The sequence below is a fragment of the Ochotona princeps genome, chromosome 4 (genome assembly GCF_030435755.1).
Source record: "Ochotona princeps isolate mOchPri1 chromosome 4, mOchPri1.hap1, whole genome shotgun sequence".
NCBI lineage: Eukaryota > Metazoa > Chordata > Mammalia > Lagomorpha > Ochotonidae > Ochotona > Ochotona princeps.
The window spans coordinates 23,965,182-23,981,107 of NC_080835.1; the positions used below are offsets into that span (position 1 = coordinate 23,965,182).

Consider the following 15,926-nt stretch of genomic DNA (forward strand, 5'->3'; position numbering starts at 1 on the left):
AAGAGGATGGCTCAGATCCTTGGGCCACTGCATTCATGTGAAAGACATAGAGGAAGTTCCTGGCTTCAAATTGGCTCAGCTCTGCCCACTGCTGCCACCGTTTGAACAGTGAGCCAGTGAATGGAAGATCGCTCTCTCTCCCTCTCTCTCTTTCCTTCCTTCTCTCTATAAATCTGTGATTCAAATAACAATAAAATAAATCTCAAAAAAGACCCTCTGTAAATTTCAAAGTTTAAAGCAGGGACTTTGCCGCCTTTGACTTGGTCTACTTCATTCGAGTCTTGCTTCTACATTTGACTCATTGGCTCCTTATGCAAGTTCTTTCTCAGTTCCCCCATCTAGAAATAGGAGAAATCACACTGCCTTGCTTCTAGAGTGTTGGTGAAATGTCCATTCAGAATGCTTAGAACATATTCTGTGCTCAGGAAACGTGAGCTGTTGTTAATGTAATAGGAGGATATTTGAAAGTGTGTGTGGAGGGGGGTTGAAATAAAAGATGTCTATTTGGGTGCAAAACTCTTCTGAAATCCATGTACAGTTTTTTCATAATATGAAATATTATGAATATATGAATATGCATGAATTTGAAATTTTTTTAGCCAAGATAGATTTACCTTTATTAAAAAAAGACTTACTTATTTTTTATTGCAAAGTCAGATATATACAGAGAGGAGGAGAGAGAGAAAGATCTTCTGTCCAATGATTCACTCCCAAAGTGACCACAATGGCCAGTGCTGTGCCGATCCGAAGCCAGGAGCCAGGAACCTCCTCCAGGTCTCCCACATGGGAGCAGGGTCCCAAGGCTTTGGGCTAGCCTCGACTGCTTTTCCAAGCCACAAGCAGGGAAGCTGGATAGGAAGTGGAGCAGTTGGGAATTAGAACCAGCACCCATATGGGATCCCAGTGCATTCAAGGCAAGGACTTTAGCTGCTAGGCTACTGCGCCGGGCCCAAATTAACCTTTTAATTGCTTTTCCCACAAGTATTTTGAAGTGCCCTTGTGTTTGTAAATCAAAGGTGAGCAAAAAAATGCTAAGTTTGCAGTCTACATCTCCACTAACACCCAAGAAAAGTGTGAGTTAGTGCTCAGACATTTCTGTTTTTCCTTGCTTCTGTAGAGTATCCCTGTATTAGAAATCCTGTTTTAAAATCTATCACTTTGGAAATCCATTGAGGCAGAAGATACCCCTCTTCCAGTGATCTCCATACATATCTCAGGGTTTAGGATCACCTGAGATTTATTTTCATGAGAAACAGACCCAAGCAAATCTTGAATGCATAGGCCATACATAGCTTAGGACCATGGCCTCCAAACCATGCATCTGCAATCTCTTGAATTTGCATAAAGTGTTTGAAATTGATGTAGTGCTCTGGATGTAATAGTTGGAATTGTTTCCTGATTTGCTCTTCACTTTTCCTTGCTTTTGGCTGTATCATCTCACGCATAAGCTTGACATTCCTCACACACCCTATGACTCCCTTTGGTCTGCATAATCATTGCCATCATCATCATCATCATCATCATGGAAGATGTATATTGAGTGCTTACTACAAGGCAAACTCAATACCAAACACTGTCTGTGAATCATCACCCCACCACCCAATGCTTCCCCTCAAAGGCACGTTCTGCATTGTTCCACTTTCAGTTTAAAAAATGGCATCTACTTTCATTATGAGCCAACTTCTCTTTTAACCAACATGTTCCTCTCACTCTTGTGCATATAAGACATAATAGGCTTAGCAAAATTTATGATACCTCAAAAGCAGCCACAGACACAAGCAACAAGCTATGAATAAGGAATGATCAGATAACCAATGCTAAAATATCTTCCCCAAGGACTAACTCGACTCTATGATGACAGTGGATGTGCTTTTGCCCAGAGCATGATTTTGCTATTAACCACAAAATAGCATCAACAAAAACATTTCTGGAGAAGCTTCAGTAGGTCCTAGGCACTTGGCTAAGATTTTTTTCAAGTGTTTTAGTTTTTAAAATAACCATAGATAACTATTGTTATGATCTCCACTTTACGCAGAGGGAAACTGAGGATACTAAATTTGACCAAGTCACAATAAAGTAGGATTTAGACACAGGTGCACCTGACTGTGAAATCATGCCTTAGTCTCTCAATCCCTAGGGTGACTTCCACGACGAGACACTGCAACTGTTGATGCTGCGTCTTCTCTTGCTTCTCCCCTTCCCTGTGGGATTCTAGAGCAGTCACTCATTTTTACAGCATGATTGAGCTTGAGTGCAAGCCCTTTAGAACCCATCTCATCTTCTCCCATCTCCATAAAGACCTCTATAGCTCCTGGCTCATAGGACATAAACAATTCACATTTGCTCCATGAATGAACACATTGTCTTTCTCAAGATTATTTGGAAAACATTAACCACCAATTAACCAATGGGTGACTTAATAGCTTCAAACTTTATGATTTTATGGTTTTCTTTGGCTCATCCAATGAAGAAGTTTATTGTAAATATATCAAAGTAAGACAGATTCCAAACCATGAGTGATATTTTCCTTCCACATCTACTCCACCAGAGACATGTGACAGTATCTGAGGACATTTTTAAGTGCTACTAATGCGGGCAGAGAGTAGGGGCGAGCATGCAAATATTATCCAGTAAACTGCAGGTACTAGTGCACATTAGATGCTGGGCAGGACAGACCGGTAAACATTCCTGCTGCAAATGTCCAAAAATAGTGTTGAGGTTGAGAAAGCTGATACAAGGGTTTTTTCTTCCTAAACCTGATCTCCTGGCAAAAGAAGAGCCTTAGGGATGGACTGTCAGCACTCTATCCACAGGATTCTCATCTGTGGATGCAAACAGCTTTGACCAAAAACACCTGGGAAAAAGCTTTTCCTGTGCTGGACATCTTCAGATTTTTTTTTCTTGTTGCTATTCCTCAAATAGTGAAGGTTTTGTGATGATTTACACCAACATTATGTTATGCACCTTAAGTAACCTATAGAGGATTAAAAAAATGAGTATATGAAAGGATGTGCTTGGGTTACATGAAATTATAACATTTTCTGTAAGGGACTTGAGCACTTGTGGATTATTGTATCCATTGGAGATCCTAGAATCAATGTCCATCATATCAAGGAATGGCTCTATGAGCCCCATTGTTGAACCTGGTGCCAAGGACTGTAGCATCACCCTCAGAATTGACTGCAAAGAACAGGGAGACATTGTGGGTTCAGAATTCTCGCTTCTGACCCTGAGATTCGGTACCATCATCAACCACTTCCATAGACAAATTATTGAATGCTCCCAGGGTCAGTTTTTCATCTGTAAAGGAGTGACAAAATTGAAAAGATGAAACATGCTTTTAACAAATTTTGAAAACTTAACCTTTTTAAAAAATATTTATGTATTTATTAAAAAGGCACAGTGACAGACTCAAATTAAACTCTGGGCTCCTGACTTCAGGTTGACTCAGCATGGCTATTAGCAGTATGTGGAAAGTGAACCAGCAGAGGGACAGATTTCTGTGTCAATGCCTTTCAAATAAAATGAAAATAAATAAATTTTTTTAAATAGGCAATATTGAATATATGGATGTTAGAAGATTATGGGTTATCTTTGGGAGAGAGAGGAGAATCAGATTGGGAGAGGTGTGAGATGCTGATAATGTTCTCTTTGATAACCAACAATGGTGGTCACACCAGTTAGTCACATCATAGTGACTTAGTAATCTGTATACAGTTTTGATCTGAATTTGTCTTGTGCATGTTATACTTCAACTTTGAAAAGCTGATTGGTGAAAAAGCAAATGTACTTCTTAGAAGCTTAATTCCAGTAACTCTTCTAAGAAGCCTTACTTAGCATCTGTGCCCCTCCCAAACGTCATCCATCTCTTAGTCACTGGTCCCCCAGAATTTGTTGCATTTGCAAGGGCAATGCCTGCAGGAAGGCAGACAGGCCAGGAGAGCAAGTCCTTAAAGTAGGAAAGCAAGGAAGGAAAAGAGCATGTGAAGGAGGAGAAAAGCGCATCGAGCCCACACATTTACATAGTGTCTCCTGACGTCTGCATCATCTTGGCTATGTTTTTATAACATTTTTATAGTTATATGTGATTGTAAAATATGTATATTCCTCAAAGCAAAACAGAAACTAAGACCATGTAGATCTACTGTTAGCATTTGATGAAGATGCCATAATAGATTTTCTCTCCCTGTGGTCTTTTTAAACACTCTGTTTGGCATTAGAGACACTCATTCCTTCAACTGAATTCAACCCACACTCCAGATAGAATTCCAGGCAAAAAAAGAGACTGTAGCAAACACAGTAAGTAAAAGCCCAGTCTTAAGGGAATCTCTATTCTTGTAGGGAAGACAGAAAGAAAGTGAAATAAGTTAATGGTGTGCTTATCAGAAAGTGATTAACATTATGGAGAACAAGCAGATTAAATACAAGGGGGAGTTTTGTTGATGAGGGGGAATTAATTCTTTTTAATAGAGTAATGCTTCCAGAAAGTGTTTGAGACTTAGACATTTTTTGAATTCCAGAGGAAGAGTGCTCCAGACAGAGAACAAAGGCAAAGGCCTGGGGTAGGGAAGTCCTCAGTGGGTAACAGGATTACCCATCAACGGAGGAGGACAGTAGACAGAAATGAGGTTCCAGATTTACAAGTGACTAGGCTCTAGGGGTCTTGAGGGCCTCTGTAGTTACTGTCAGTGAAATGGGTGCCACTGGAATATTACAAGCAAAGGAATGACATTAAAAATCCTTAGGCTGCCATGTTGAGACTGGATATGCAGTGGTTCAGATGGAATCAGGGACACCCCTGGGGAAGCCACTGTAACAATTCAGGCTCTCGACAGCATTTTGTACATGGGTGGAAGAAGTGGAAGGGGAGCGATGCAGCCTGGCTCCTCACAGGCAGACCTTGCTCTCCTGGGGCACACAGCTGGACTGGAAAAGAAAATTTTCTAAAAAGGCAGATCCACAGAGAGAAGACAGAGTGATCTTTCATCTGCTGATTCACTCCCTAAATGGTTGCAATGGCCAGAGCTGGGCTGATTCAGCACCAGGAGTTTCTTCAGGGTCTCCCACATGGGTCCAGGGGCCCAAGGACTTCATTGCTTTAGTAAAGCAAGGAGCTTGATCAGAAATGTGGCCGTGGGGACATAAACCAGTGCCCACAGGGGATGCCAGTGCCACAGGCAGATTAATTTGCTTCATGAGTCCAATATTTTTTACATCAGCAATTGGAAGCATGGAGTCCTAGTGACTACAAGGGGAAGGCTGCAGAACGAGCTGAGAGAGGGTACACAGCTTGGCTGGATCCCAGGAGCTGTTTCAGCTTTGTCCTGCATGTTAGCTCTGACAGGCAGTTGGATAGACAGTCCTGCTGTTTGATATGATGTCCTATCTCTCCCTCACAGAAGAACATCAACTGGGGGCTTCTGTATTCCATTTTATTTTAACAATGATTAATTGTGACATAGCATTTATCTGCCAAAAGGCTAATTGCATGTATGTATTCTCTCTCCTGTTAGATGTTGAATTCTCTGAAAGCTGTGGGTGATTCATCTTTGTGTGTAAGTTAAATAAACATTTATTATTATTATTATTATTATTATTACACAAATCACAGGCCATAGCCACTTCTGTATCCTGAACACATTTACAACAGCATATATTGCTTCATTGGTGGGGCAGCAGAGGAGGAGAGGATTGGTGTAGAAGTGTTTATAACAAAGCAACAAGAAATTTTCCATTTTTCCCTTTTAAGTGTGGGCCGTGGATATGCCATAGAGACCCAGGAATCACAGAAGAGAGCATCAGAGTGAACACACACCCCCGGAACACGAATCTAGCCAGGTGAAAGGCAGAGACATTCAACGTGTGTTGCGCAGTAACTGGTCACCTGATGCTTACTTTGTACCAGACAGTTCTAAGCATCTTCCACATGTGAGGCATTTAGTGTCCATAGAAACCCGACCGAACAGTACCGTTTACTATTTTCAGGTTATAGGTGGGGACACTGAGGCACAGAGAAGCCAGGGAGCTTACTCAACAACACAGATTGTAAAAGGCCCAGCTGGGATTTGAGCCCAACTAGTCAGAATCAAGGTGTGAGAAGTGAATGTGTGGGCTCCGTGCTGTAATCCTGGGACATAGAACACAGAGAGAACCCAATGAAGTCCTTGGCAGAGGGTGGCTAAATGGTGTGAAGAGCTGGAAGCAGCCGCAGCGCTGAGGGGATGGAGCGGTTGATAGCATCCAGTTCATCACACAGGTGATGCTGGTCTGCCCTTTGCTAGATGCTTCAGGGAGATGTGCACATCTGGGCAGATGTTTTTCCTGGTTACAAAAGAGTAAGCCCAAAAACTTGGAGGTCTTAGGGGTGCTCAAGTTACACATGAGCCCTACCATTATGGGATCTTCATACATAATAGGCATCAACAAAGGACAATCTAAACAGAAGGAACCAGTGACAAGCTGAGCAGTGTGTCCTAGGCATCCAAGAGGCAAATCGGGAAATGGCAACCCAAAACACCTCCCTCTCCTAGCAAGTACTAACAGACCCTCTACTCCCACAGGAGGAAGGAGCACCTCCAACGAGCCAGGGAGGGGATGTGGGGAGAACTCATTTCTCTTGCTTGCTAAGAGGGGTACCACCAAATTCCAGAGAAGGAGCGGAGGGCCTCTTGCCTTTCTTCCCAAGAACAATCGGCCAGAAGGAAGCTGCACCGGGCCTCTGGACTTCCCCACAGGAAACCCCGGTCCTCCGGGGGCCTCCTGTTTCTCCTCCCTCACTGAGCCTGGTTCATTTCCAGGTGAGTTATCAGCCTGTTTGGTAAACAGTCATCACAAAGGGACAAGTGCAAGTTCATAAAGAGTATTTTTGACACTTTAACTGAAATGCTTTTGGAAAGAACTTTTAACCTCTCCAGTTCATCCAAGAGGAAAGCTTCCTGTTTACCATGACTCTACTGTGTGCCTGGTCCTCCACTTGGTACCGAAAGAACAGCGGAGACTTGGCCTCTTCCGATATGCAAAGACTTACGAAAGTTTGTAGGGAAGAGAATGATAGTGAACCTTCTTTTGGTGCAAGAAAAAAAAAATTTTTTTGCATTTCCTACATGGAGGAGTTTTCAAGAAGTTCATGAAAAATGCATACAAAAATATTTTCCATGGATTTCAATTTTTTTTGCACCGAATGTTCTTTTGATTCTATTTTCAGGAGCTTTTTGAAGTTTTCTTGGGCTGGGATGCTTTCAGCTATTGTGCTTGCTGAATCCCTTTTCTCCCCTGTGAAGCAGGAATACTAATATCTACTTTATAGGGCATTGTGATATTAAATATAAATTCAACATGAAGGCAGAATAACTGCACTTTGCTTGTACTGAACATCCATTTGTTTTTCACTGGCCTCTTTTTAGTAGCTGTTGACACACACAAAAAAATCCATGAGACAAAAGCCCAGCTGAGGTCTTCCTTTGAGTGGTGCCTGTGACGCATACTTGGGAAATGATTCATTTACCATGCAAAGCAGACTAGCATGGAGTGACCAGCACAAATGGGCAAAGCAGACGGACGTGCTCACCAGTGTAGTCAGAGGAGGTAGGATGAAGTGAGCTGGAGGAGGGGGCGTGGGGAGACAGCTGAGGCAGGAACTCCAGGCTTTGGGTGTGGTGTCACCTTCAGTTAGGATCCTGCAGTTCACTCTCCAGGTGAATAGTCACGGAGTCTTTGTGTGTCATCTGGCCTGTCACATGGGTACAAAAAGTGAGCTGAAATCTATTTTACAGATGAGAAAATTAAGATTCCAAGAATCATGCAGCCCAGCCATCTGCTTGGTTTGTCATAGAAGACCACAGGCAGAATGTGAGGTTACAGGGACAGCACAGCTGTGTGTATATTCTAACAGTGGCATGTGGCAGTCGCTATAGTGACAAACACATTAATAAGAACCATGTCAAATACAAACTAAGACAGTCAGAAAGCACTATGTAGAGTGTGTGAGGTGTTACAGGAAATGCTACATATATACCAACTCATTTGATTTTCTTTTTTTTTTTAATTATATTGCATTATGTGACACAGTTTTATAGGTACTTGGATTTCCCTCACACCTCCCCACACCTTCCCCCCTTTTGCATAACCACAGTTCAAGTTCAGTTGAGATTCTTTCATTGAAAGCATATACCAAGCATAGAGTCCAGCATCTTATTGCCCAGATAAGTTCATCGGCTTGTTGGCGAGACCTTCTCTGGTCTGAAGGTAGAGCCGGCAGAGTATCATCCTGATCATTTAAAAGCCCCAACATAACAACAATTTATAACGTTATGGAGTTAATTGACATAGTATTAAGTCACCAGTATGTTAAAAAAAATGCAATTTGTTAACCACATCCTGTGACTACTTCATTGACATTTCAATTTTAGTTTATATACAACAGGGTTCTATACATATTTTTTAAAAATAATATATGTATTTTTATTGCATTTCATTTTATAACAATGTTTCATAGGCTCTGATGTTACCCCCTCCCCTCTCCGTGCCCTCCCCCCATGGTGGATTTCATAATAACCTAATGAGGGGCTGGTGATACGGCACATCAGGTTAAGCCACTGCTGCAACGCTAGCATCCCATACCTTTGTACTGGTTTGAACCTGGCTACTCTGCGTCCAGTGCCTAGAAAGGTAGTAAAAATTGGTCCAGGTACATGGACCCTGTCATTTATATGAGAGACCCAGATGGAGGTCCTGGGTCCTGGCATCAGCCTGGCTCAGTGCCTGCTAGGTCACTCTGGGAGTGAACCAGTGAATGAGGGATCTCTTTCTTTCTCTTTGCCACTCTGTCTTTCAAAGAATAAATAAATAAATCTTTAAGAAAAATAGCCTGATGAACTATTTATCATTACCACAACCATCCGTGATGGTATTTTTACTATTATCTCATTTGCTGAAGCAACAAGAAAACTCAAATACTATGAGGTCTGCAAACCCAGGGCACTCTGCCCCAAAGTTCAGCCTCTGATCCACCACAGGATTTTTTTTTTAATTCCAAGATTCTGCAGAGACCAGCTGCTACTGGAATATTTTGGAATCAAGGCCATGGAAATAGTTCCTCCCCTCTGACAGGCTATTGGCTAGACAATTCTCTCCTTGACAAGAGGTCATGGATGGCAGTGGCTCAGGGTACGACATGGAGCTTGGGGAAGTAGCTCCTCTCTCCTCTCCAATACTTGAAGGCAGTTTTGGCATCCCCAACATGTGCTTCACCTGCACAAGCTAAGCACTCTCTAATTCTATTCACAGCACTCTAGGCGTTGAAAGCACCTCTAGCTTTTGCCGTCTCTTCTGCTGTCCACTTCAGCACCCCAGAATCAAAAGACAACCCTAGACATGGCTTGACTAGTAGGATTGCCCCTTCTGCTAATCGGAAAATCATACTTTCATCCGTTATCTCCAACCAAGACAGCTTTTACTGCAGTTAGCCTTGGAGCTTATGGGCAAGCGAAGTTTTTTTTTAAAAGATTTTATTTATTTTATTACAAAGTCAGATATACAGAGAGGAGGAGAGACAGAGAGGAAGATCTTCCATCTGATGATTCACTCCGCAAGTGAGCCGCAACGGGCCGGTGTGCGCTGATCTGATGCTGGGAACCAGGAACCTCTTCCGGGTCTCCCACATGGGTGCAGGGTCCCAAAGCTTTGGGCCGTCCTCGACTGCTATCCCAGGCCACAAGCAGGGAGCTGGATGGGAAGTGGAGCTGCCGGGATTAGAACCAGAGCCCATATGGGATCCCGGGGCATTCAAGGCGAGGACTTTAACCGCTAGGCTACACTGCCGGGCCCAGTCAAGCAAAGTTAAAACTTTGCTTCAATAAAGTTCAAACTGCCCTCTCTCCACATGCAAGGCTAATTCTGTATAACTAGGAATTCCCAGTGCTTAATGACATCATTTTAGAAGTTGGAAAAGGCAATTACAAAAGCAATGTGCATGTTCCACTTCAAGTCAAAGAAAGCTGAAATGAGCAACCACCCTGCTCCCTGCCCCATCCTGCTTCCAAGGAAACCCATGTGAATAGCGTAGGATACACTTTTATCAAACATAGGCACATATACAAAGGTTCTTTGCAAAAACTCTCAAACACTAAGCCAAGTGTCAGCAAAATAGCTTGCAGGCAAAGCCTCAATCACTGACTGCGCTTGTAAACACAGAGTCATTGGAACACAGCCACAACTCCTCTCTCATGTGTTGTCAATAGCTGCTTTTGCCCTCCACAAGTATTAGAGATGAGCAGTTGTGACCAAAAATGTACACTACACAAAGTGCAAAATATTTACAGTTTGTCTTTTCACTGAAAATGTTTGGGCCCTGAGTTGCAGTACGGCAACCATTCCATACTGGAGTGCTGGTTACAATCCCATCTACCGCACGTCCCATCCAGCTTCCTGCTAATGCAGATTCTGCCTGGGAAGGCAGAAGATGGTTGACATGCTTGGGCGTCTGCCACTCACATGGGAAACCCAGCTGCGGTTCCTACCCTTGACCTGGCCCAACCCCAATTGTTGTGGCTTTTTGGGGAGTGGACCAGCATATGGAAGACTCTGTCTCTCTCCCACCCCTACTCTCTATCACTTTATGTGACAAATAAGCAAATTAAAAAAAAAAGCAAACTTATTTAAGAAAAATAATTATAAAGAGAAAGGAAAAACAAATGTTTGCCCCTTGCTGAAATATACATTACACTCTAAGTTTTTCAGTTAAGACATACCATGGACACCTTTTGAATCACTGTTGGTATAGAGCTAACTTTATTTTAAAAACTATCTAGTATTTCATAAGATGAATGGCCCGGTGGATTCTGAGATTTCTCCATGGATGGACACGTATATTATTCCGGGGTTTCTGACATTATGAACCATGTTGTTATACATACCCATATTTTTATTCCTTCACAAGAAACTGGATAGAAGGAGACATCCCCCAAGTTCTCAGGAGGATCCAAGTGTTAGTCTGTAAGGAGGAGCTCTCACCATGCCAAGCAAGCTCTTCAAGCTGCTGTTGCCATAGGCTCCATGTGTTGTCGGGCCCCCGTGGAAGCATAAAGCTTTCAGGGAAAGGAGTGCATTTCTAAGGGCAAACCTTGTCCTAATACATTCAGTAGGATGGTTCCCAGCATGGGTGCCTGAGGTTTTCCCCTTGCCATCCCTTTTCTGGTCCTTGACTCTTCACACCTCCCACAATGTCCTCCACAGCTACCCCAATGCCAACATAGCCAGGTAAGGTTTTCCACCTACAGGACAAGATTTACCTTGGAAAAAGGTCGGAGTTAGGCTGAGGGAAGAGGATACATTTAATTTTATATGAATCACTTGTGCCTCATTGTCTCAAAACTTTTTGTTGTGGGGTAGGCTGCTAGCTCGGGGTCATGAGCTTGCAAGCCACTTCCCGACCACCACTGAGGTGTTCTCTCCTGCTCACCTGTGACACTCACTTATCATCACCTGGACCCTAAGAGGGGACAGTATTGCATTGTTGTCAACCACTCCCTTCACCAGCCCCTATAAAGGTCCATGGTAGAGAGAGGCTCACTCTCTTGGTCACGTGCTTCATCACTCTGGCATTCCGACTCTTAGCCTCCCCAGTACCTGCTTGCTCTCTGGCTTCCCTGTATATCTGTATTCCTCACCCTCTGTTCACTGCTTGGGCAAGACAGTGAAGATAGCAATGCTAAGATGCTTTGTATTTCAAATTTGTGTACTTTCCAGGAAAGGTGAACCCTACCAGAAATGAAATGTGGGCAGAGAAGCCAGGGAAAGGTGAAGGTCTGCAGCTTTGTAAGTGTGCTCAGGTTGTTCACCGTATGTCAGGTTAACTTCTATTGCTGGGGAAACTGGAACATAAATCTCCAGTTTAATGAAGGGACTTCAGAGTAATGACCATTTGTTCCTCTCAGGGTTTTGAATGACTGGATTGCCATACGGACTTGTCATTTGCTAATTTCTAATGGGTCTCATTATCACCAAGTTTGGTTAATAAAGACTCCTTAATCCACCCTAGACTTGTCTGGCATGATCTTATTCACAACCTGCAGCACTTCTGCCCTGAAATGAATGTCTGCTTTTTGGGTAAATTCGACATACACTGGAGGTATGCACGGATTTGCTGAAGATTCAGTGGCACACAGTCCCTGGGTTGACCACTTAGGCTCAAGGTCCAGTGCCGTCACGTTCCCTACGGAGGCACATCTGCCCCCGGAACAGCTTCAGACGCAGCAAATTTCTCTGTGATTCATTAACACTTCCGTTCCTCACGACATTGACCTTGTGTCTGCCATTCCAAAGGTCTCAAGCAGGCTGCCAGTCACCTGCCCCCTTCTTCCTCTGCCTGTCCTGTTTGGGAAGATAAACTCACTTCCCCTGCTCACACTCCCACTCCCTGGGCACCGGACACCACCATCAGTCGCACTGGTTGACATCGTCCTTCCTGTTGCTGCTCTGCCCTGACCTGCTTTCCTAGCCTGCAGTGCGGAGTCACACTGGAAAGACCCTTTTCTCTCCAGCCCTTTACCATCTGGAACAACCTTCCGGAATATTCCTGCAAGCCATAAATCTTTGCAAGAAACGTTTTCCTCTCTTGTTCCTGTCTGTAAATGTGGTGCCTTTATTGTTGCTAAATTTTAACAAAGGAAGCTTGGCAAAAAATGCTACAGAAAATCAAATGTAATGGGCAAAGAGGGTACCAAATCAACCTGCCTGCTGGTCAAAATGCTCAGTGTTGGTTCATCACTATTTTTAATCTTAGTCTTCAAAAATAACACTCACTTGTGTTATGTTTTCAAAGGCAGAGTACACTGTGGTCAATTTTAATGCTTCATAATGCTTCATAATGTCCATTAAACTGTGCTTGTGCTTTGATCCAATAATTTCCCCTTAAAAAAAATGTGTTTCGGTGGAATAACAAATATAAGTGAGATTGCCCTCAGATGTGGCCATATTGTTATTGCTGATATAAAAATGTCAAAAAGAAGTGAAATGGGGCCCGGCGGCATGGCCTAGCGGTTAAAGTCCTCGCCTTGAAAGCCCCGGGATCCCATGTGGGCGCCGGTTCTAATCCCGGCAGTTCCACTTCCCATTCAGCTCCCTGCTTGTGGCCTGGGAAGGCAGTCGAGGACGGCCCGATGCGTTGGGACCCTGCACCCGCGTGGGAGACCCAGAGAGGGTTCCTGGTTCCCGGCTTCGGATCGGCATAGCATCGGCCCATTGCGGCTCACTTGGGGAGTGAATCATCGGACGGAAGATCTTCCTTTCTGTCTCTCCTCCTCTCTGTATATCTGGCTGTAATAAAATGAATAAATCTTAAAAAAAAAAAAAAGAAGTGAAATGTCCAACAACAGGTGGCATGACACAGCTGTGGGGCTTATTCAGTCTAAAGACAATGTTCATGACAAATGTTTAATGTCATGAAGACATATTAGTAATGCATTTAATAAGCAAAAACAACACCATGTGTACTAGACAATCACAGCTAAACAGGAACAGAAATAATTCTAGAAGTAGTACACCAAAGCATGGCAGGATTTTCCCTGAGTAATAGAATTAGCTATTTTGTGCATTCTTATCTCTTCCAATTTTCCTGAGAGCATATGGTATTTTTTAAATGAAGAAAAAAAAATATCATGAGTTGCATGACTGTATGCTAAACAGTAACTGAGTCTGAATCCAATGACCTAGTTAATTCCTGGCTCTGAGACTCAGGACCAGTGACCCGGGACCTCAGGAGCAATCTCCCTAGGAGCAGGTGCCTCAGTGACCCGGAACCCCAGGAGCAGGTGCAGTACTAACCCAGGATCTCAGGAGCAGGTGCCTCAGTGACCCGGAACCCCAGGAGCAGGTGCAGTACTAACCCAGGACCTCAGGAGCAGTGTCTTTAGGAGCAGGTGCAAGGCTTGGAGATCACACACACACACACACACACACACACACACACACACGACGCTCTGGTTCTCCTTGGTGAATTATTGTTGCTTTATGAGGTCTGTTGTGTGGCAAACTCTCTCCCCAACCTATAAGCAGGTCTCAGAGCAAATATTTCTTGCTGCCATAGGTGCTAACCTTTGATTCTTGACCCGGGTGATGACTCCTCCAACTTATGATGCATGCTCTGTGAAGTCCTTGCCTGCTTTCTTTTTCTAATTAGCTATTTTTATTTGATTTGAAAGAGAGCAAGAGAAAAATCTTCTATCCAATGTTTTACTTCCCAAATGCCTGCAATAGCTCAGGCTGAGCCAGGCCAAAGGTAAGGGCCTGAAACTCCATCTGGGTCTCCCTAATGGGTAGCAGGGGTCAAAGCCCTTGAACCATTACCCTCTGTCCCCCAAAATGTCCTTTAGCAAGAATATCAGTAGGAAGCAAAGCCAGAAATCAAACTCAGACACTCCAGTATGGGACTGTGGTGTCTCAAGTGGTAGTTTAGCCACTGTGTCACCATATCCCCCACTGCAAATCTTGTCTATTGCACACTGATATTTTCCATAACATTGATCAGACCCAGCAGCATACTACTGATTTCATCAATGAAACCCCATTCCCAACACTTAGTCTGCTAAATAGCAAAACAATTGGCAAGTGTTTCTCAATGATTAAGGTAGCTGAGCCACTTAAGATGATGTCTTCAGAGCAAGGCTTTTCTGACACAAGACTAGCTGACCACTCAAAGACAGTAGGTGCCTGGTGTGAAGAGTGACCTGTGGGGTGTTACATCACATCTCACATCATACCTGTAACCATCTCACAGTGTGAGCTAAAGAATCTTCTGATGACGTTTTAGCACCTGGAAAGCAAGAATGGTTTGACAACTGTGTGCTTGGTAAAGGGGATGCAAACACCTCAGAGTCTGAATGTTGTGTTACTCTCTTGCCTTACCTCACAGATTTTTCACTTCTTTGCTTTTATTCTTTTCTAATATTTAAAGCAATTCTGAATGACTTCTTGATAAACTTGGGATTCCAAGGCAAGTCGTGCGAGCCGATTGCACCCTGATCCGGAAGGAGCCATGTTGAGGCCTTTATCAAGCTGCCTTTTTGACCCTCAGCCCTGCATGCTGTGTGATGGGTCCTGAGTCTCCATTATGATCCTCAACCACAGTAAAATTCTTTTAATTGCAAAGCCAGATATACAGACAGGAGGAGAGACAGAGAGAAAGATCTTCCATCCGATGGCTCACTCCCCAAGCGACCGCAACGGCCAATCCAAACTGAGCCAATCCGAAGTCAGGTGCGCGTAGTCTCTTTTGGATCTCCCATGCGGGTGCATAGTCCCATAGTTGACTGCTTTCCCAGGCCACAAGCAGGGAGCTGGCCCCACAAGTGGGGCCGCCGGGATTAGAACCAGCAATCATATGAATTCAGGTGCATTCAAGCAGAGGGCTTTAGCCTCTAGACACCATGCTGGGCCCACAGTAAGATTTTTGTACAGCCTCAGCATAATGTGACATCTGGTTAAACTACTGCCTGCAATGCCATCAAACCAAATGATCTCTGGTTGTTATCCTTGCTGCTATACTTCTACTCCAATTCCTTGATAATGCACCTGAGAAAGCAGAGGGAGCTGGGCCAAGTTCTCGGGCCCCACACCACCTCTCACTGTGGGAGACCCAGATGAAATTTCTAGCTCCTGATTTCAGCTTGACCCAGTCCTGGTCATTGAGACCACTTGGGAGTGAACTAGTGTATAAAAAAATTTGTTTCTGTTAGTAACTCTGCCTTTGAAATATTTAAATGGATCTTTAAAAAAGGGAATCCTTTTTGCAAAACCACGATTTCAATTGAGATGTAACATTGCTCTTGCCTTTGAACCACACCAATGATTCAGTTTCTGATTTCTATCTACCTGAAGCCCAGGAGTAGGGCAAACCCAAATTTAAAATATAACTGGCAGGCTCTTAAAGA

General features: G+C 43.6%; 1 protein-coding gene across 4 annotated transcripts in view; it reads right to left on the minus strand.

The window, feature by feature from the left end:
- Positions 1-15,926, minus strand: part of PRR5L (proline rich 5 like) — a 172,098-nt gene that overhangs the window by 105,495 nt on the left and 50,677 nt on the right. For 2 of the 4 annotated variants that reach the window (XM_058663161.1, XM_058663160.1), the window contains exon 2: positions 7,568-7,729. The exons of the other annotated variants lie outside the window; for them this stretch is intronic. The gene's annotated coding sequence lies outside the window, so the exon portion shown is untranslated. The remainder of the gene's footprint in view (positions 1-7,567; positions 7,730-15,926) is intronic. 4 annotated transcript variants of the gene reach the window in all.